This window comes from Adiantum capillus-veneris, chromosome 27 (assembly GCF_014529385.1).
Source record: "Adiantum capillus-veneris isolate H3 chromosome 27, ASM1452938v2, whole genome shotgun sequence".
NCBI classification, from domain to species: Eukaryota; Viridiplantae; Streptophyta; class Polypodiopsida; order Polypodiales; family Pteridaceae; genus Adiantum; species Adiantum capillus-veneris.
In genome coordinates, this window is record NC_140957.1 from 138,898,992 (window position 1) to 138,921,108 (window position 22,117).

Below are 22,117 nucleotides of genomic sequence, written 5' to 3' on the forward strand. Positions count from 1 at the left end.
ACCTGCACGTGCAAGACAAAATGTCAAGGCTCAAGAGGAGCAAGGACAGGATAGAGTGGAACCACAGGTTGTGGCTGAGCCTGAGCCACCTATTGTGCGTAGATCTGGACGTGTCACGCGACCACCTGATAGGTTTGTTCCATCTATGAACTATGTCATGTTGACTGATTGCAATGAGCCTTCATGTTACAAGGAAGCAGTGCAAATGAAGGACTCCGGGAATTGGCAATTGGCCATGCAGTCAGAGATGACAGCTCTGCATAAAAACCAGACATGGAAGCTAGTTAAATTACCACGGGGCAAAAAGGCTCTACCCTGTAAATGGGTTTACAGGTATAAGATCACCGCTCATGATAGTCAACCAAAGTACAAAGCAAGGCTTGTTGCCAAGGGCTTTAAGCAAGAACAAGGCATTGACTTTGAGGAAGTCTTCTCTCCGGTGGTCAAGATGACTACATTGAGATGCTTTCTTGCATTGGTTGCCATATTAGATTTGGTGTTGCACCAAATGTATGTCAAGACAGCGTTCTTGCATGGTGATTTAGATGTGGAAATTTTTATGCAGCAGCCAGAAGGGTTTGTTGAGAAAGGCAAGGAAGATTGGGTATGCCAGTTGTTAAAGAGTCTTTATGGCTTAAAACAATCACCGAGGGCATGGTACCATAAATTCCACAAGTTTATGCTTTCTCAAGGCTACAAACGTAGTGAGTTCGATCATTGTCTATATACAAAGAAGGCTACGGATGGTAGTTGGCTGATACTTATTTTGTATGTGGATGACATGTTGATTGCTGGCAAGCACTTGGAAGAAATTTCAGCTTTGAAGTCAAAGATGGCAAAATCGTTTGACATGAAAGACATGGGTGAGGCAAGTCATATACTTGGTATGCGCATTGAGAGAGATAGATCAAAGAAGTTGATTTGGTTATCTCAAACAGAGTATATTGACAAGGTTTTGCAACGTTTCAATATGGAGAAGGGAAAGGCACTGAGTGTTCCATTGCCACCATATGTGAAACTTAGCAAACAAGATTGTCCTGTGTCTGAGGAAGAACAGGCTGAAATGGATAAGATTCCATATACGTCTACAGTGGGTAGTTTGATGTATGCAATGATTGCTACTCACCCAGACATTGCATTTGCAGTGGGAGTAGTAAGTCGATACATGTCAAACCCAGGCAAGAAACATTGGGAGGCAGTGAAAGGAATATTGAGATACCTGAAAGCTACAAAGAGTATGCGTATATGCTATGGGAGTCAGGAGCTAAGTGTAAAGGGTTTTACAGACTCAGATTATGCAGGTGACTTAGACAACCGAAGGTCTACGTCAGGGTATGTCTTTACATTGGCTGGTGGAGCAGTATCATGGCGTTCTAGAATACAAGATTGTGTTACTCAGTCTACTACAGAGGCTGAATATGTTGCAGCATCAGAGGCATGCAAAGAATCAATTTGGCTTAATCGACTAGTAACAGATTTGGGAATCAAAGAAGAGATGCCTGTGTTATATTGTGATAGTCAAAGTGCTATACAATTGGCTCGCAATCCAGTTTATCACTCAAAGACAAAGCATGTGGATGTGAAGTATCATTTCATCAAGGAAATGCTCAAGGATAAGCAACTTCAGCTTGTCAAAGTTCACACCACAGAAAATCCTGCTGATCTACTTACAAAAGGACTTCCCTCAGAGAGCTTTGCGCATTTTCGCAAGCAGTTAGGTGTAGGGTAGTACATCACTTCTCTACATCTCTTGTATATTAACTTGTATAGTAGCTTCTCTCACACTTAAAGTACCACATTGGACTTTAAGTGGGAGGTTGTTGGGGTATAAAGCCCAATGTGGTCGCCCAAGTAAGTGGGCGGGCCGCCAGGTATGTACACATATTCTTTTGTTAAAACCTAATAAGAACTCACTATGCTCTACACATTACAGTAGAGCGAGTTCACCATATCGTCGTGCTCTTCTTCTCGCACTCTCTCTCGCGTCACACTTCCGCTCGTACTCCTTCAGATACGGATTGAGCTATCTGAGGAGCACATCCTCTACATCGCCGTATGCTACTTTGCACCTAGCAGCTCCAGGTTTGCACAGACAGGTGGAGGGGAGACAGAGGAGGTACACACACACGGAGGAGAGGAGGAGGATGATACACACTCACCATATGCATGTCTTAGGGACGAGATCATGGAGTACTCTAGACTAGGTGAAGTCTTCCTCACGGGGGATTTCAATGCCAGGACACAGAGTAGACAGTGTGATATTTACGACTTCGACGACCCAGAGCTACTCTCCACTATGGAGGACACAGGGGCAGAGAGGATCTCTAGTGATACCACCACACCCACACCATATGGGAGGCACCTACTTCACTTGGGATCACAGCACCGTCTCGTTATCTATAACGGGATGGCGCAATGGCCATCATCCGGCGGCTTGACTTGTATACCGCCATCAGTAGCCAACGGAGGTAGTACAGTGGACTACATTGGCTTCAGAGAGACATCCCACCTACTCACATCCTTCACCATCCCACCATTGCCTATCGGGGCTGACCACGCATATCTCGCCCTCTCTCACTGGATCACCCATCTCACATACACCACCTACATCCACACCATACACCACTATACACTTCACACATGCGCTAGCCCACGTTTACTCATCACATGTATATGAGGGGATCTACACTCTCGACCCAGACACACCACTCTCTACACTCACTAGCCAGCTCTCAGCAGTTCTACACACCTCAGCCCTCAACTGCTTTCCACACACTACCCACAGTCGCCGACCCCCCCCCTCTGGGACGATGCCCCAGAATCGTTGGTACGACGGGGAGTGCAGAGATTTATACAGACAGCTACGGGCTCGACGAGCCTTAGAGGAGATTACTGAGAGCGAGGTCAGACGACAGATGAAGGCCATCACACGCCGTAAACGGCGGGCCTTCGAGGAGGCACAGGAGCTTGAGCTATACCACCTTCTTATGAGTACAGACTGTGCCACAGCATGGAGGACTCTGAGAGAGCCACGCCCCACCACCCCCCTGGAGGACCCCCAGATTTGGCATGATTATGCCGAGCGCTTGTACCAAATACCTGGGCAACCACTGATCCTAGAGCCATCTGATCCTCGACCTACCACCTCGACTTTCTTCACATCTAGCATGGTGGAGAGGGCCATCCGACGCCTTCAGCATGGCCGATCAGCAGATCACACTGGACTACAGAGTGAGCACTTGATATATGCAGCAGACACTCTTTCCCCCTTGATAGCACATCTCTTCAACCGTGCCTTGGTTGAGGGACTACCAGAGGAGTGGACTATGCACACCATCGTGCCTATCCACAAGTCTGGCGACACCCTAGATCCAGGGAACTACAAGACTATCATGATTGGCCACACACTGGCCAAACTATATGGGGCTGTTCTTGAGGCAGAGCTTAGCACGCATGCAGAGGCATTAGGGATACGAGCGTCAGGACAGGCAGGCTTTCGACGCACTTTCTCGACTATCGACCACATTTTCGTGCTTCGCTGCCTGATCGATGGAGCGAAAGCACGGAAGAGGAGACTCTACTGCTGCTTTGTGGATTTCCGCAAGGCCTTTGACACTATCCCTAGAGAGAGACTCTTCCAGCGCCTTCAGGAGCTACAAATACCATCTGAGATGATATGGGCCACATTCTTTATACGCACAGGTCTCTGGTAGAGTGCGTTGCCCACGCGGACTATCGGATTCCATTGCTAGCACTATTGGTGTGAAGCAAGGATGTCCCCTCTCCCCGACTCTATTTGGTCTCTACATCGATGAGATATCCGATTACATTCTACGCGCAGGAGGGGCGGGATCAGACTTGGCAGGTATACCAGTACATATTATGCTTTATGCTGATGATATCATTCTAGTTTCTGAGACACAGGAGGGACTACAGAGCCACCTACGAGCCTTGGATGATTTCTGCACACATCGAGGGCTCATAGTGAACCTTGGCAAGACCAAGGTCATGATCTTTCACACCTCCAAGACAGTGCGGAGCAGAGCAGTACTCACAGCAGCAGGCGGGCAGGTCGATGTGGTTGATTCATATGTATACCTGGGGGTGACTTTCATTGGCACCACTGGTAGATTTTCCATGGCACAGGCAACCCAAGACCGGCTTACACGAGGATATGCAGCGTTGGCCACCTTGGAGTGCAGATGCCATCAGGCCCACTTCCAGGAGCCCCGCACCAAGGGGTGGCTTTTTGACACTCTAGTCACACCTACCATGATGTATGCAGCCGTTGTATGGGCTCCAGGGCTATCCGCATCCCTATGGACACAGATAGAGCGCCCACAGATCATCATGATCTCCCGTTTGCTCCACAGCAAACCCTCAGTACCACATGATATCATCAGAGCAGAGCTAGCTACCCCATCGATGCTAGTAGAGGCTCTCTTTCAGACAGTTGGTTTCATCCAGCGCATGCGAGAGCTCCCACCAGACAGACTCACCCGCAGAGCTTTTGAGGCATCGATACAACTGCATCAGGAGGGTGACACGAGGGCATGGTACTCATAGGTCATAGAGTGGTTTACATCCCATGGCTTGGACATCACGGATCTGCCCCCTTTTCAGTATGATCCCCACTCCCCTCACATATGCCTCTCACACACCGAGAGGAATCGAGTTCTCAGACAGGATCTCTGGCAGCTATACATCAGGGAGACATGGATCACACCCAGAGAGCCTCTTCCCACGAAGAGGCAGTACTACAGAGACCACTTCCTCACTATTCTAGCAGATGGTTTCATCCAGAGACGATACATGGATGTCTATATGCCACATAGAGCACGGGTCGCCATCGGACAGCTCAGAGTATCATCACACCAGCTAGAGATTGAGGCAGGCCGAGCGGCACATGTCCCCAGAGCAGAGAGGATATGCAGACTTTGCACAGCAAAGGTTGAGAGCGAGGAGCATTACGTATGCAGATGTAGAGCATATGAGGAGATTAGAGGCAGATATCCGACCTTGTTTGCAGATCAGCCCACCCTACATCAGATCTTTGAGTCCAGAGACCAGCGACAGCTCGGCCGCTTCCTCATAGAGGCACAGCAACATCGGGACTCCCTCCTCCAGGCAGCACTAGGGATGAGAGACGAGCGCCAGACACAGCTCACGGACTTTTTCCAGAGGACCATAGCAGCACCATCACTTTCGACCACCCAGAGAGAAGTGACTCTACAGCAGGCTGAGGAGGTCCGAGCTCGCAGACGCCCACGCACACATGGACGTAGAGATCCAAGAGATCCACGAGCACTACTACAGATCCTTGGAGGAGCGACGTACTCGGGCTTTTGCAGATCCAACCGCCATCTTACGCGGATTGTCCGCACCCTACCCATCCATGCATCATGTATTACACCCTGATTATGGGACTGGATGGAGTTAGAGATAGGATAGCATCTCATGATTGTATTTACCCCAGCATATAGGATTGCATCTCTCCCCAGTTTTTGGAGCTCCACCCCCACCCTCTTTGTATCACCTCCCCCCAGACATTACACAGGATAGTTTACTTTTACTTTTGTACCCTTTTATCCTTTATGGATACACAGAGGACACCCACCTCATGTACTTTGATTTGTCTCATAGGCCGATTTCGGCCTCTTTATAGACGTTAAAAAATCTTTCTTTCTTTCTCTCTCTCTCTCTCTCTCTCTCTCTCTCTCTCTCTCTCTCTCTCTCTCTCTCTCTCTCTCTCTCTCTCTCTCTCTCTGAGAAGGCTGGGGAAAGGGTGGTCGGCAAAGTTACTTGGAACGGGAACAGGGGGCTCCGAAACAGTACGGGAACAGGGACACTGGAACGGGCCACAAAAAAACGCTGAAATCAGCCTCAAAACAGCCTATAAGTTAGTAAACAACTATAAGCCAAGCTTCTAACATCTAGTTGCACAATTAGAACCATGTTTAGGCATGTTTCAACATGTCACAGCATCGCTTGTGCGCATTAGTGGTTGCGGATGTAAATTTTAATAAGACACCTCATAACATACTAAGCGCATCACAAATAACATCATCTAGGAAGTGCAAAGATCGAAGAGTTTAATAGACAAAAAGATGGAGCAAAAAGACCATTACTATACGACGTACGTTCAAGCGTGGCTTATAAGGCCAGCCAAGGCACTACAAAAAGGTGGAGGAAGGTGCTCCGTACAGATGAGGGTCTGCCACACTGCACTCTTGACATTCGCATAGGCGATGAACCATTATGTAGTTGTAGGCAAAGCGGGTCTCACAATACTTTAAGAGAACCTTGCCCCCTGACCACTTCAAGAATGCAGCACGAAGGAGATTATGATTGTTGATGAAGGACACTAGCTTGGACGCATCTATAATGAGTGGCTCTATCCAAGGTAGACACCCTATATCCTTTAAAAGGTTGTTAAGGCAATGTGCCATACAAAATGACACTTTGATGCGGGGATACATGCCCTCCAAAATGGCGCCGGCTGCCCTGTTTGATGGCTCCCCATCCGTGACAAGCTACAACACCACCTCTGGCCAATGATCTCTATGGAGGACACTCACTCTCCCACAAGCACGATGGCAGATTTCCATGTTTCTGTGGCATCATGTGAGTGGGCAAAGTACATCTCTCCCTTGCAATAAGCCACAAGCCCATGAATGGATCTCCTCCTGGTGTTGCTCCATCCATCTATAATGACTGTCACTCCATACTTGGCCCATTGTCGCTTCATGTTTACGGCTGCCATCTCCACAACGTCCTCTCTATCAAGAATAGTAGTACGAAGGGCCTCTGGAGTGGGTGGCACGTAGCGTGGCCCGTATTCCCCAATCCTTGTGCACATGGCCTTGAAGTAGTCCGACCTATACGTATCACAAAGGTTGTAAGGAGAAGGTAAGACTCAAAAGTCAAGAGTCAAGACAATGTTGAATGGACAATGGACATACTAGTTACGAACATGTCATGTATGAGAACTCTGAACTTACCGAGCCTTTATGAAAAGAAGAAGCGGGCAACGTAGGCATCCACACCCTCCTCCTTTTTTGGATCCCATAACGCATCTAGCGTTCGTTGACGATGGGTGGGAAGAGAGGGTGAAGTCGTTTGAAATGATGTTTGAGCCGCCGCACTACTACCTCCAACGGAAGCCTGTGAATGAGTGGTAGAAGAAACAAAACCCAAGTGATTGGGGTCGATGGCTTGCCGCTTGGGTCGATCATTTTCTTTGGCTCTCATAATGGCATCCTTGATCTCAAGCTCTCACCAGCATGTGACTACTATCTATCCTTGTTGTTGACTTCTTTCTTATTATTTATTTATTTTCACTTTTTGGAAACACCCCTCTAGAAATCTAACTGCCCTGCATTGCATAGCTAGTGTGGAACTGTTCAGAGGGAGTCCAGGCCTGAGGGCAAGAGAGCAATAAGGTTGGACAAGGACTATGGCTACATTTTAGTTCTTGGTGTGGCTGCAGTGTACAAAGAGGGTCAGATGACCTAGAAAGATACAATGGCAGCATCTCCTAAAATTTAGGGAACTGCTATTTTGGACCTGAAAATGTGTTCGTGTCATTAGCTCTAGAATGACAAGAGGAACATTTTATTGCTCTGCTGCAAAGTCAACTGATGCACCAGTTGAGATATTTTTAGCCGGGAATGCCCAAAGTCGGAAAGTGTGCCATGTGGCACTCCGTGAGCATTCTGCTACTTCTGGCCAGAGAGGGGGCGCCTAAAATGAGAGAAGAGACTCATTTGCAGCTTTGACACAAGTTAAGAGCTATGGAGTGCTTGCTTACCCTCTATGTACAACTGAAGTGCAAGAACTGATGCCTTGCACAGCTCTCACTGCTCTCTCTCTCTATCCCCTCCGTGCAGTTATGTGATATCCCTCTAGTGGGCTACTCAGTTGACCAATGTATACAGTTGTGGGTTCCTGCTTTTGTGCTGAGGCAAGAGCCTCTTGAGCAGGAACAGGTGTAGCTAACTGCTACACCAAAAGCAGGAACCGGTGAGGCTAAATACCTCACCAAACAGGTGCAAATTCAGCGCAGCTGGGCTGCTGATTTTTGCTGATTTGGGGCTGTTTTGGTGCCCTAAAACTCTCCAGATTCAAGGGGCAGCTACCCCAAGGTGCAGGGGACAGTACAGGGGCTACAGGGAGCTGAAAACAGTGAAAATCAGAGAAAATTGAGAAATTACAGAGGCTGGTTATGCTCTGTTTTGCTCCGTTTATGGTTGATTAGGGACAAGGACAGTGGTCTCCTTAAGATTCCCTACTTGCAGATTGATTTGGACAGGGTTCTGCACTGTTATGCTGCACAAATTCCCACATACAAAGTTAAGAACTGCGGGATACAGGTTAAGTGCTATAAGCACTCTTTGTACTTCCTCGTAACTGTTAAAGAATAAAGAAATACCGAAAGGGGCGCCTATTTAGGGGCCAATCTGGTGTTGGTCTTCTCATACAGGTGCAATCTAGCAACCTGTATCCCTTTCCCCTTTGTTTTGACTTGAAAGTACAGGTAAAGTGGGCGACAAATTAAATGGGTGAAAGCAAATAAAGTTTAAGTCTAAGGTCTACCGCCCTTTTTAAATTAAACTGGCCGGTTTCATGGTTCCATTGCCGGGACTAAATCACTTTTTCCCATAGAAGTGAGCCTTGGTCAGTTTGGGCTTGAAGACACAGGGGATCATAGACCAGACACAGGGAATTGCAGTTATGGCTAACAGACCAGATGATGTGACTCAAGAGGTTTCCTCTTCACAGGGGCAACAAACATATGAAGTGGGTGAGTCTTCAAGACCACCACAGACGGATGATGATATATTCAAGACCCAGTTGGTTACTGCTGTGACTATGTTCACACAGGTAATGCAGAACCCGAGGTTTTTAGCCTTTCTGCAACCTCCTCTTCCGTCTCAGCAAGACTGGATCATAGACTGGATCATATTCAAAAGCTTGTTAAGACTCAAGCACAGGTGATTCATACTGCAGAATCAATGGAAACACTTGTACACTTAACGGAGACCATGCAGTCTCCAAAACCTGTGCCTAAGGTGCAAGAACAGCTGGATGAAACGCCAATCTTTCAAGTTGTACCAGTTCAGCCAACCACCTTTCAGCAGCCTATAGCTGGTTCTAATGGGCAGGGAAGCAACCTACAGGCTATGCAACAAGTCTTCCCACCACCTTCAGTACACCCTGGCTATTTTGGAGGTGGATCAATATTCCAGAGCATGGCTGGTCATGCACCTGGAAATAAGTTTTACACGCCAGGAACAGTGTTCGGGGGTGCTCAAACGATGATGCCTAACCCCATGTACGGTGGCATTGGCATGCAACCAGGGTTTCAAAGCACTCAGGGCCAATTTGGGATGCCACAGGCAAATTTTGGTATGGCTGGAATTACAAATCAACAGCCAAATATGGCATCTCCAGGTCAACTTAATAGCGACCAAGGAACACAGATGAACCCTAATAGTGTTCCCATGTTTCAGCCACTTCCATATGACAACTTAACGCCGCTGGAAGCCAACTCTGTACAAAGAAGGTGGCAAAGGTGTGACATTCAGGACCTTTACAGGGTTTGATGACAGGAAGAAGGCTCTCTCATTCCTCCAGCAGTTTGACAAGGCCTATGCAAGAGGAAACTTTACAGAGGCTTCAAAGGTCTGCAAGGCAGCCACCTTCTTGATAGGGAATGCGGGACAATGGTGGACAACTTTATTGCTTCAAGGGCAAGCTCCGTCCACATGGATTTACTTCAAGCAGATTTTTGCATCAGCATGGTTATTTGATGACTTACGTCATGACAGAATGGCACCAGCTTAATGCTGCTACTTGCAAGAATCTGGATGACTTCAATCGGAAGGTTTGGAAAGCTCTACTTCCAGTAACTTCCTACACGTTTGTGCCATTGACATAACAGATTGAAAATACTGTTGTGGCCTACCCAAAGGATTGAGAAAGTACTGTACGAAGACCAAAGTCACTACTTTGACGCAGCTCATAGAGGTAGCAAACACTGACAATGGTTTGCTCAAGGGAGAAGATTGTGAATTCAATACTGGCGTCAAGGAAGGATCAGCCAAGAAAAATTCAGCGAAGAAGCACGTTCCCAATGAGGTTCCTAAAGGGACTCAGGAGCCAGCCAACGCAGGGGAAGGCAAAGCTACGGCTGAATCAGAAAAGGGACGGGCAAAGAAATGAAAAAGACGTTTTCCTCGCAAGTCGGAAGAGCAAAGGCAGGTCCTGAGGTCAGAGAACAAATGCTTCATCTGTGAGCAGCCTGTGAGCACCCTGGCCACATTGCTTACAATTGTCCTACAAAGAAAAGGCCAGCTGATTCTGAAGACAAGGAGGACAGGAAAGGAAAGAGGCCCATGGCTGGTGTAGTGCCAGATATGGTGGGCCACAAGCCAAATTCAGATGCAAGTGAGCTTTGCAGAGCATGGGGAAAGATCAGGGATCAAACAATGCTTATCTTCTTTGATCCAAGTGCCAAAGCCAACTTCATTTCCCTAGAATTGGCTTCAAAGTTGGGAATCAGACCTAGAGAGATGGGGTATACAGCAGAGGCAGGTTTGGCATGTCCTGGCCATACAGAGGCTGTGACGTCCATCATTGGAAAGTTGCGCCTACATATCCAGTCCTATGTAGATGTTGAAGAATTTTACATCATGCCACTGGATGGATGTGATGTGTTGCTAGGCATTCCTTGGTTGTTTCATGTACAAGGAATCATGGATGTCTACAACAAAAAGATCACTGTACAGAGCAGGGGAAAGACTCACATTCTGGATGTAAAGCTTAAACGGGAGTCTATTCCCACTGTATCAGCTTCTACTATTACTTCTGTAATGAAAAAGCATCTTTCTGCGTACTTGGTTTTGCACGTGAAGTGTCAGATTGTGACGAATTAAATTTACATGTGTTAGATAAAGAAAGGTCAATGTTTTTACAACAGTACAGTGACTATTTTTCCGATTCATTACCATCTCAATTACCGCCAGAGAGACCCGAGGACCATGCCATAGATTTGGTGCCAGGCAGTAGCCCACCAAATAGGCCTCCGTACACGGTTAGTGCGGCTTTGCAGAAAGAGATAATGAGCCAAGTACAGGAGCTGTTAGAAAAGGGGCTGATTCAGCCCAATTCATCTCCATTCTGTTCTCCAGTGCTTTGGTGCAAAAAAAGGATGGCTCATGGCGTATGTGCATCGACTACCGTGCACTGAACAAGAATACCATCAAGAATAGGTTCCCTACACCTAGAATTGATGATATTCTGGACAAATTAGAAGGAGGAGCTATGTTTAGCAGGATAGATCTAAAGAGTGGGTACCATCAGATCCGCATTAGATCAGAGATGTGCACAGGACCGCTTTTAGAACGACGTTTGGCCTTTAAGAATTCTTAGTGATGCCCTTTGGTCTCACAAATGCTCCTGCTACGTTCAATAGGATGATGGACAGAATTTTCCGTCCACACCAGCAGTTTGTTGGTACATTCTTTGACAACATGATAGTCTACTCAAAGAATGAAGAGGAGCATAGGCATCACTTGGCCATTGTGTTTAAAGAGCTACGTAGCCATAGGTTGCTCATCAATGCAAAGAAAACTGATTTTTTTCTGGAAGAGATTCACTTTCTGGGACATGTTGTATCAAAGAATGGTGTCAGAATGTATCCTGCTAAAGTTGAAGCGATCAAGTCATGGCCAGATTTGAAGACGGTGCACGATGTCCGAAGCTTCTTGGGACTATGCTGCTATTACAAAAGGTTTATCCGAAATTTCGCTGAGATTGCTTCACCTTTACATGCTCTTCAAAAGAAGGCAGTCACCTTCAGATGGACACAAAAAGAGATTTCAACTTTTAATCTCTTAAAGGAAAAGATGACTTCAGATCCAGTCATTGTGTTGCCAGATCTTAGGAAGTCATTTGTGGTCCAATGTGACGCCTGCGGTAGTAGCATTGGTGCAGTGCTAATGCAATATGGCAGGGTAGTAGCCTATGAGAGTAGAATTTTGCAAGGGCCAAAAAAGACTATGCAAGTCTACGAAAAAGAACTGCAGGCCGTGATTCATGCGCTCTTAAGTTGGAAACACTACCTGCTATGTGCAGATTTCGTTGTCCAAACGGATCATCAGACCTTGCGATACTTCTTGACACAGGCAAAGTTATCTGAGAAGCATATGCGATGGGCAAATATTTTGTCCATGTTCCATTTTCAGATTGTGCATGTGGAAGGCAAGAAGAACGTTGTGGCTGATGCCTTGTCAAGGAAGCCACAAATTTCAGCTGTGTCATTTCCTTATCATCATGAGCTTGATGATATGAGGGAACAGTATGCAAATGATGAAGATTTTGCAAGGGTCTTCGAGCAGCTAATGGATGGACAACGTCATGAACACTATCTTCTCAAGGATGGCTTTATGATGATGCATGGCAGATTGTGTGTCACAAAGCCATTGCGACGCAAAGTTATGGAAGAGAGTCATATTCCACTGTATGCAGGGCATCGTGGTATCGATGCTATAGTTAAAGCGGTTGAGAAATTCTTCTACTGGCCTACATTGAGAAGAGATGTGGATGCCTTGTGCGAGAATGCATAATATGCAAGAAGGTCAAGTTTGACAGGCAAAAGGCACCAGGGTTATTGCAACCACTGTCTATTCCAGATAAACCATGGGAAAGTACTGCTATGGATTTTATCTTTGATCTTCCGAGAACGCAGACACGAAATGATGGTATTTGGACGATCATTTGCAAATTCAGCAAGCAGACTCATTTTATTCCTGTCAGGAAGAAGATAAAGCCAGATCAGATGGCACGCTTGTTTATGAGTAATGTTTTCAAGTATCATGGCATGCCACAGTCGATTGTTAGCGACCGTGATCCACACATGACAAGTTTGTTGTGGAGAGGCTTGTTTGAGAATATGGGCACAACGCTCAAATTCTCTTCGTCATTTCATCCTCAAATAGATGGGCAGTCAGAAGAGGCAAATTCTGCTGTCCTAGATCTGCTGAAGTGCTATGTGTCAGAGCATAAAGGAAAGTGGGAGCAGTATTTTCCATTGGTAGAGTATGCATACAATAATACAATGCATTCATCAACCGGCAAGGCACCTTTTGAGATAGTTGAAGGTGGCAAGAAAGTTCCTCCCATATTCCATACAAAGGACAAGATATTTGAAGCAGATAAGTATGTTCAGGACATGGATGAAATGTACAAGAAGGTCAAAGTGGCCTTAGAAAAGACTCAGGCAAAGCAAAAGAAAGCAGTTGATCGTCACCGTCGTGAAGTGGTATTTTCACTTGGTCATTGGGTGCTTCTGCGCTTTGAAAAGGCAAGGTTAAAGAAGATGAAGGGCAAGGAAAGACTATTTCCAAAGCTCAGCATGCGTTACTATGGGCCTTTTCAAGTATGCGACATAATCAGTGATGTTACATATAGGCTGAAATTGCCTGAGAGTTGGAAGATTCACAATGCGTTTCATGTGAGTCTTCTCAGACCCTATGTGGGTGATGTGCTAGAAGATATGCAAGCTGAAGATCAGCCGGAAGTCGAGGATAAAGAAAGAAAAGTGAAAGGCAAGGTTGCTAGGCGTTACTTGGTGAAGTTCAGAAACTATCCACCAATGGATGCTAAGTGGATGGAAGAAGGTGAACTTGCAGAGTCACCAACTGTGTTATCACTTTACCTTGAAGCCTTCGATTTGCAACCTACCTTGACCCCTTCAGTTTCAAAGCTACATGGATTTTCAGTGTGACAATGGCTTCTGAGAGAAATGATGTACATGTTATTTAAAGTAAGCTCAAATGAAGTGCATGTTACATGAATGTTAGAGCCGTACAGATTGTCAGTTTGGCAATTGCTCTTATGGAATGTCCAAAAGTTTGGTTAGTGCTATAGAAGTGAGTATTTCTTGTCACAAGGATACAATAATTGCTTCTATTAAAAAGTACATGTATAACTGCATTCTTAAACTGTCGGTTTGGGTATGCTCGAGAGTGTTACTAGATCCAACGTGTACTAAAAGACAGTGGAAAAATGCGTAGCTACCATTTTGTCATTGGAAAGTTATTGACTCAAAGCAATGGCAGAGTGCGAAGCTACCACTATGTCATTGGGACAAGGTTCACACGCAGGCAATACATGTGTCAACGAGGTGTTGAATACACCAGGGTTGACAATGAGCATGTATGTGTCATACATGTGTCGACAAGTGTGCGCACACCCGAGTGTTGACTGTGAGCATGTACGACATAGATACAAACGAGGACGTTTGAGATTTCAAGAGGGGGATATGTCACCAGCATGTGACTACTATCTATCCTTGTTGTTGATTTCTTTCTTATTATTTATTTATTTTCACTTTTTGGAAACACCCCTCTGGAAATCTAACTGCCCTGCATTGCATAGCTAGTGTGGAACTGTTCAAAGGGAGTCCAAGCCTGAGGGCAAGAGAGCACTAAGGTTGGACAAGGACTATGCTTAGCCAAAGTGGGGTCATTGATTAGCCAAAGTGGAATCCTTTGCTACATAGGCTACATTTTAGTTCTTGGTGTGGCTGCAGTGTACAAAGAGGGTCAGATGACCTAAAAAGATACAAAGGCAGCATCTCCTAAAATTTAGGGAACTGCTATTTTGGACCTGAAAATGTGTTCGCGTCATTAGCTCTAGAATGACAAGAGGAACATTTTATTGATCTACTGCAAAGTCAACTGATGCACCAGTTGAGATATTTTTATCCGGGAATGCCCAAAGTCGGAAAGTGCGCCATGTGGCACTTCGTGAGCATTCTGCTACTTCTGGCCAGAGAGGGGGCACCTAAAATGAGAGAAGAGACTCTTTGCAGCTTTGACACAAGTTAAGAGCTATGGAGTGCTTGCTTACCCTCTATGTACAGTGAAGTGCAAGAACTGATGCTTTGCACAACTCTCACTGCTCTCTCTATCCCCTCCGTGCAGTTATTGAACGCCCCTCTAGTGGGCTACTCAGTTGACCAATGTATACAGTTGTGGGTTCGTGGTTTTGTGCTGAGGCAAGAGCCTCTTGAGCAGGAACAGGTGTAGCTAACTGCTACACCAAAAGCAGGAACCGGTGAGGCTAAATACCTCACCAAACAGATGCAAATTCAGCGCAGCTGGGCTGCTGATTTTTGCTGATTTGGGACTGTTCTGGTGCCCTAAAACTCTCCAAATTCAAGGGGCAGCTACCCCAAGGTGCAAGGGACAGTACAGGGGCTATAGGGAGCTGAAAACAGTGAATAATCAGAGAAAAACCAGAAATTACAGAGGCTGGTTATGCTCTGTTTTGCTCGGTTTATGGTTGATTAGGGACAAGGACAGTGGTCTCCTTAAGATTCCCTACTTCCAGACTGATTTGGGTAGGGTTTTGCACCGTTATGCTGCCCAAATTCCCACATATATGTTAAGAACTACGGGATACAGGTTTAAGTGCTATAAGCACTCTTTGTACTTCCTCTTAGCTGTTAAAGAATAAAGAAATACCGAAAGGGACGCCTATTTAGGGGCCAATCTGGTGTCGGTCTTCTCATACAGGTGCAATCTAGCAACCTATATCCCTTTCCCCTTTGTTGTGTCTTGAAAGTACAGGTAAAGTGGGCGACAAATTAAATGGGTGAAAGCAAATAAAGTTTAAGTCTAAGGTCTACCGCCTTTTTTGGATTAAACAAGCCGGTTTCACAAGCTCCTTCTTCTTCTCGGCCGTCACATTCTTGCAATGCCTCACTTGCTCCCCCACTATGTGAAAGAGGTGTGCTTGAACCTTGCTTGTCCCAGATTTGCGGTGGAAGCCACATAGCTTGCACGTCCATGATCTTCCACCACTGTCTTTGCCCAAGACTTCGGAATGCACTTCATTCCACCATTGAGATCATCCTTCTTGCCCCTCCTAACAACCGAGGGACCTTCATGTGAAGGGGAAGCTTGTGCCATATTGATAGCTCTTGAGGCTTGAGCAATGAGATTTGAAACGAGAGAGAGAGAGAGAGGGATGTCTGATCGAGGGATGGAGCTTGAGAGAGGGATGCAATGGAGGGAGGGAGCTTGTGAGAGGGATGGAGCTTGAGAGCTTGTGGCTTCAAGCTTGAGAGAGAGAGTGAGTGGCTTGCCGCATCAAGCTTGAGAGAGAGGGTGAGAGTGGCTTCAAGGCTCAAGCTTGAAGTGAGGGATATGGTCAAGTGAGGGGTGAGGGTGAGCTTTTAAAGAAAAAGGACCCTCCCCCCCCCCCCCCCCATCACAAACTGTTGACGTGTCAAGCCACTGAAGAACGGAGCCAACCTGCAGATCCCATCCGAGGGGCCTAAATCCTAAGTGAAGAAGCAGAAGCAGCAGAAGATTAATCACCAACTTGCAAGGATAGGCCGAGTGCCTATTTTCAAAGAAGAGTTCACACCAACTTATGGGACCCCGTACTATGGGGCCCAAGTGACATAAAGGCATTAAAATAAAGTTGGACCCCGCACACACACATATGCTAATTTGCGAGTTGATGACATGCCAGTTGTTGCACGAATTTCCGGATTTGACGCTGACTGCTGACGTGGCAGATTGTACGGATTTCCAGATTTTGCATAGGCTTGCTGACATGGCAGATTATACGATTTCCGCGTTTCACGCTGGCTGTTGATGTGGCACAGCTGTACAGATTCTTGCTTTTGCGCTGGCAGCTTTGTAGGTGCCAGCGTTTTTGGACTAGATGCTTTTGAATTTACTGTTTTTCATGTAACTTCTTTTGAGGCCAAGGGCCTTTAAATATGTGCAGAGGGCTCATTCTCTGACATGCTTCAATACGACATGTAGAGGGTGGAGTACCGACATTGCACTGAGTTCAAGTAATATAAAGAAATACCGAAAGGGGCGCCAAGGTTTGGGGCCAATACTCTCTGGGGTGGAACTTCGCCACTCCGTGTCGCGTGTGCTCTCTCTTTCTCAGTTAGTTGTTGTTGAAGAGCTAAAAGTTTGTTCAGTCTGTTCTTTTCTATTGGCATGTGGTGCCCGTCTCATGACACCCCCCCTTCCCCCCCTTGGTAGTCTTGCAAGTTGTAACTTGAAGTTCAAGTTTGAACGTCCCGCAATCAGTCTGGCAAAACGGCTCTAGTAGCCCAACCATTTTTTTCAAATTTGAAAATTTGAAAATCTGCGCCCCATTCCGCTGTCATGTTCCGTCGTTCCCGTCCCCGTTTCGACAAGTCAAGCCGGCTGGAACGCCGTTTTGATGCGGCAAGGGTCCGTTCTGCCCGTTTCGTGTTACTATGGTGGTCGGGCTTATGAGGATCGCTTGGGGACAGCACGCTGAGGATGGTTAGCTGGCAGGCTGAAGCTATAGAGTTACGGTGGATCGTTGAGAGTAGCATTCATGGTGTTAACATTCTAATGACAATGTTAATTATACTATAGAGATAGAGTAGAATGTAGATGCAAAACTAGATTGATTGGTTCAACATAAAAGTGTGTACAAAGTGCTCATTAAATAGAGCTAGCTAAGGCATCTCATCTGGCATCACTAATGACATCATACAAAGGCTCCAAATCAGCCCATCCAACTTGCAAACTCGTGGGTGACCTTTCAAGCCACTTAAGGAGTCCATTAACTAACTCTAGGTGAGTCCACACCCTCTAGTAATGACCCCCATGGGTACCCACCCCCTTGAGTACCTTTTCCACATGCTAACACATGGTTCTATGCCACCTATGCATCCCAGTAGGATAGAGGAGATACACACCAACATAGGACAAAGCCCACAATTCCCAACAACCCTCCCCTTGGGGTTTGGACTATGACAATAGAATATAGCTACGCCAATCCACGCTGATTATCATCCCCAATCCAAAGGACCATCTCCAATCCAAGAGACCATCTCCAATCTAGGAGACAATTGATGATAGACACTCCAATCCAAGAGCATAACTCCAATCCAAGGGTCCAACACACAACTCAGTCCAAGAGTCTGCAAAAACTTTCATTGCCACAGCTTCATTGTTTGTCCTCCTCCACTCCTACTTCTTCGTCTTTCGACTCTATTACCCGCACCATCTTGGTGCTGTTGCTACCATGGTTGATGCTGTAGCTTGCTCGAGCTTTATTGAATGAAAATGAAAAGTTAACACTAATGAAAAATTGAAAATTGATGTTAATTCTCCTCCCCTTGAAGGTAGATCTCTCTTTTGCTCTCCCATTGTGCCTTGGAGCAGTCTTAGCGCTTGGTTTCTATGCCAAGGCCAATGTCTAAACTCCGTACAGACGTACAAAATGAAAACCTTAATGACAATTATGGCATATATTGCGGTAGGTTGTGCCATGGATGCAAAAATTTTAGCTTTAAAATACAGGTTTGAATGAGAATGTGAGAGAAAGATTCCTTGAAGCTTTGTTTCGTATGCTCGAAGAAGCCATTGATGTTCTTCAGACTTGAAGCTCAAAGTTGCCTTTCAATGCTTGTTGAAATTTCTTTTGAAGCCCTAGTAGCTTTGATGTGCTTTTGACTAGCCTTGAAGCTTTTGGAGACTAACCAAATGCTTCTTAAGATCGACCCTGAAAAATCTTTGACCTTCCTCCTTGAAGTCCTTCTTTGATTCCTTTTAAGCTTGTTTCGAAGCTTTGATGCGCGAAGGAATGGTCTTTGAAACCTTTTGAAGCTTTGAAGTTTGAATTCAGGGCTCTTTGAAGTGCCGCTTTTAAAGCTTTGAGCCCGGAGCCTTTGATGCGTACTGCAGGTGGGAATGCCTCTTCTTTTGATGCTTACTGTAGGTGAGAACAACCTCTAATGCCTTGGCCTTAGAGGCTCTTGGAGTGCTCGACAGCGTGGGGAATGGGTCTTGCAAGGCCGGGGAGGTTGGGCGGACCTCAAGCAGATGGGGCAGCTCTCGGGCAGGCGGGGGCAACCCGGGAAGCAACGTCGGATAGTGGAAGTCAGCAGTTGGCCGATGGACAGACACAACCGATAGCTGGAATCCGCCCTTTGGGTGTTGGCCGGCGGGTCGATCGGAAGCAAAAGCGAAAAATGGTTCAGTCTGTGGAAGCAAGTTCGCGGATCCGAAACAGGCCAATTAATTGTAGTTGACAACAGCCTTCAGATCCGCCCACGATCCCGATTAACTAAAATTACACAATGTGTGACTTGAGCACACGATCGACATGGCAACACCCTAATTTTGGTGGTCTAATTGCTTGGCCCACGAGGCCATGTTGTGAGATGACCCCGACTTATAGAACTTAAATCCAGGTTTGCACGAAGTCACACACAAATGCACACACCTAAGTTTAGAAAGGTGATTAGGGGGCCTAATCTTGCCCAAATCCAGTGATCAAGGAAGCTATGGAAAGCGGGAACCGAGGAGATTCTTGTAAAACTAATCAAGGCAAAGGAAAAATGCTCTCAAGAATAAATGCAAAACCATGCAATCTAGTTAATGCAAATGCAAAATCCATCTAAGCAATGCGCAATAAATCAACTCTATCTCTTGCCTAATCACCATGGGTAGTGGAGCATGGTCATATCCCAAGTGGTGATTAGAGGGGGAGTTTATTAATGATATAATATGCTAATGCAAACAATCAAAGGTTATAATGATGAATCAAGTAGAGGGACTAATAGCCCAAAGTATGAACTGTAGGCTCTGATACCACTTGTAGAGTAAGGTGGATCGTTGAGACTAGCATTCATGGTGTTAACATTCTAATGACAATGTTAATTATACTACAGAGATAGAGTAGAATGTAGATGCAAAACTAGATTGATTGATTCAACATAAAAGTGTGTACAAAGTGCTCATTATATAGAGCTGGCTAAGGCATCTCGTTTGGCATCACTAATGACATCATACAAAGGCTCCAAATCAGCCCATCCAACTTGCAAACTCGTGGGTGACCTTTCGAGCCACTTTAGGAGTCTATTAACTAACTCTATGTGAGTCCACACCCTCTAGTACTGACCCCCATGGGTACCCACACCCTTGAGTACCTTTTCCACATGCTAACACATGGTTCTATGCCACCTATGCATCCCACTAGGATAGAGGAGATACAAACCAACATAGGACAAAGCCCACAATTCCCAACAGAAGCGAGGGTGCATGCCAGCGCGGAGCAAGCAGGTTCGCGGCAGCTGGGTAGGGCATCGCGCACGAGCAGGCTCAGGGCGCAGTGTTGAAGCAACACTTAGGGTTTTTTGGCAAGCACAGCACGACAGCAAAGGGCTCATCGCTCCTTAGGGTTTTCAACAAGCGCAGGAGGGGGCTGCGTGCAGGGAGATTGCAAGTAGCACGAGCTGTCTAGGGCAGCAGGGAATAACGTAGTTGCACCCCTCTCTCTCTTTGAGCAAGTAGGTTGCTTGGCAAAATCCGCACAAAAATCTTCACGCCCATGTTGCTGCAACTCTATAAGTAGGACTATCAACGACTTTAGCGGGGTTAATTTAGCTTTCACACGAAAGTTTCCATCCTTGTCGCAAAAACAAGCAATGGAGACCAAGAGCAGCTCACCCGTGTGCAAGTCTCCCTCGATGGTAACAAAGGCAGCATTCATGGTCACGAACAAGAGGATAACACATGTGGAAAAAGAGATGAAAGAGTGGAAAACGGAGATGGAAAAATGGTGGAAAGAAAAGGCCAACCTCATCCAAATGGTCTTCAACAAGGGCAAGCAATGGAAAAAGGAGAAAGAAGACTTTCATGTGGAAGTCCCAAGCGCTCTGGGAGGAAGTCTCAGTCCTCAAGCAAGAGCTTGCGGAAACTAGAGCGCAGAGTGGACTTGAAGAAGGAGAAATCCAGCCCTCGATGATAGAAGAACTCAAAGTAATCAAAGAACAAGTGCAGAAGATCAAAGAAGAAGAGAAGCAACATGAGGCGAAGACATCATTGTGGGTAGATGTTTAATCATAAAAACACAGAAGAAGGTAGATGAGGCCGAGAAATGGATAGAATTCGCCAAGAAAGAAAAAGGGAAAGAACCAACAGCCATCCCCACTGCCGCAATCATCAACATGACCCTAGAGAAAGAGCAAAGGAGGAAGGCTAGAGCTTTACATGTATGAGTGACCGGTCTAAAAGACCGTGATGATGTGGAGGGGGAAGTCTCTTTAACTTCTAATTATGATGGGTAGTGAGGCCACTCACACAAAGGCATGGAGAGTGGGGAAGAAGAGAGAAGGAAATAGGGAGACTTTCAAAGGAAAGAGCATTGATCCTCCGCATCCCCGCCTTGGAAGCAAAGAAGGATTCCTTGAAGAAGCGTCCTACACTGAAGAAGACGGGGGTATTCATTGGGGACAGCCTCACACTCTCACGGCTTGCTCATATGCAAGAAGTTTTGCTTGAGATAAGGATAGCCCAAGAGAAAGGAAAATTGGCCTTCTATAGAGATGGACGAGTGATTATTATGGAGAGGCGCTCCGCATGACGGTACGAGACCTATGGGACCACACTTAAAGTTGCTAATTGGGATTGTAATGGATCTCTACGCCTTGATGTGGGTGCTTTTGAGGATAGTTTCACTGGGAGGGACATCATCTTCTACTCTAAGACACATCAAGCCCCTGGGCAGTCTATGCCACATGTCAACGGATACAGATGGGAGACAACTTACATTCAAGAGACTCGATCAGAGCACAGAGGACGGGGCTCAGGGAGAGTGGCAGTTTTATTCAAGAAGGAGTGGCAACCATTAATACATGTAGCCTGCAGGGATGAGCAGGCTAGGTACATGTGGGTGAGATTGAGAGCAGAGACAGGCAGATACCTCTACATTGCTATTTGCTACTTTCCTGCGAGTGTGTCAGTATATGCACCACCTAGAGGACAACCCCCCTTTTCTATTTTGGATGATGACATATGGGAGTTCTCTAGGGATGGTGACATTATCATCCTGGCCCATGGTGTGGCAGCAGAGGCATACCCATACACCCAGTCTGAGCAGAGACGACGTTTTGGGAGCATGCCCCAGAACAGTTAATATGATGAGGAGTGCCACGAGACGAGAGTCAAGCTTCAAAGGGAGGTGCTTTTAAGGGACATCACTCACAGACAGACATGGATTGCCTTCCGATGCCTAGTGCTGCAAAAGAAGAGAGCAT

At 46.2% G+C, this 22,117-nt stretch overlaps 1 protein-coding gene and 1 pseudogene across 5 annotated transcripts in view; one reads left to right on the forward strand and one right to left on the reverse strand.

The window, feature by feature from the left end:
* LOC147422831 (uncharacterized) overlaps positions 1 to 22,117 on the reverse strand; it is a 116,772-nt gene that overhangs the window by 18,248 nt on the left and 76,407 nt on the right. The window lies entirely within an intron of this gene.
* Positions 2,988 to 5,418, forward strand: LOC147422833 (uncharacterized; annotated as a pseudogene).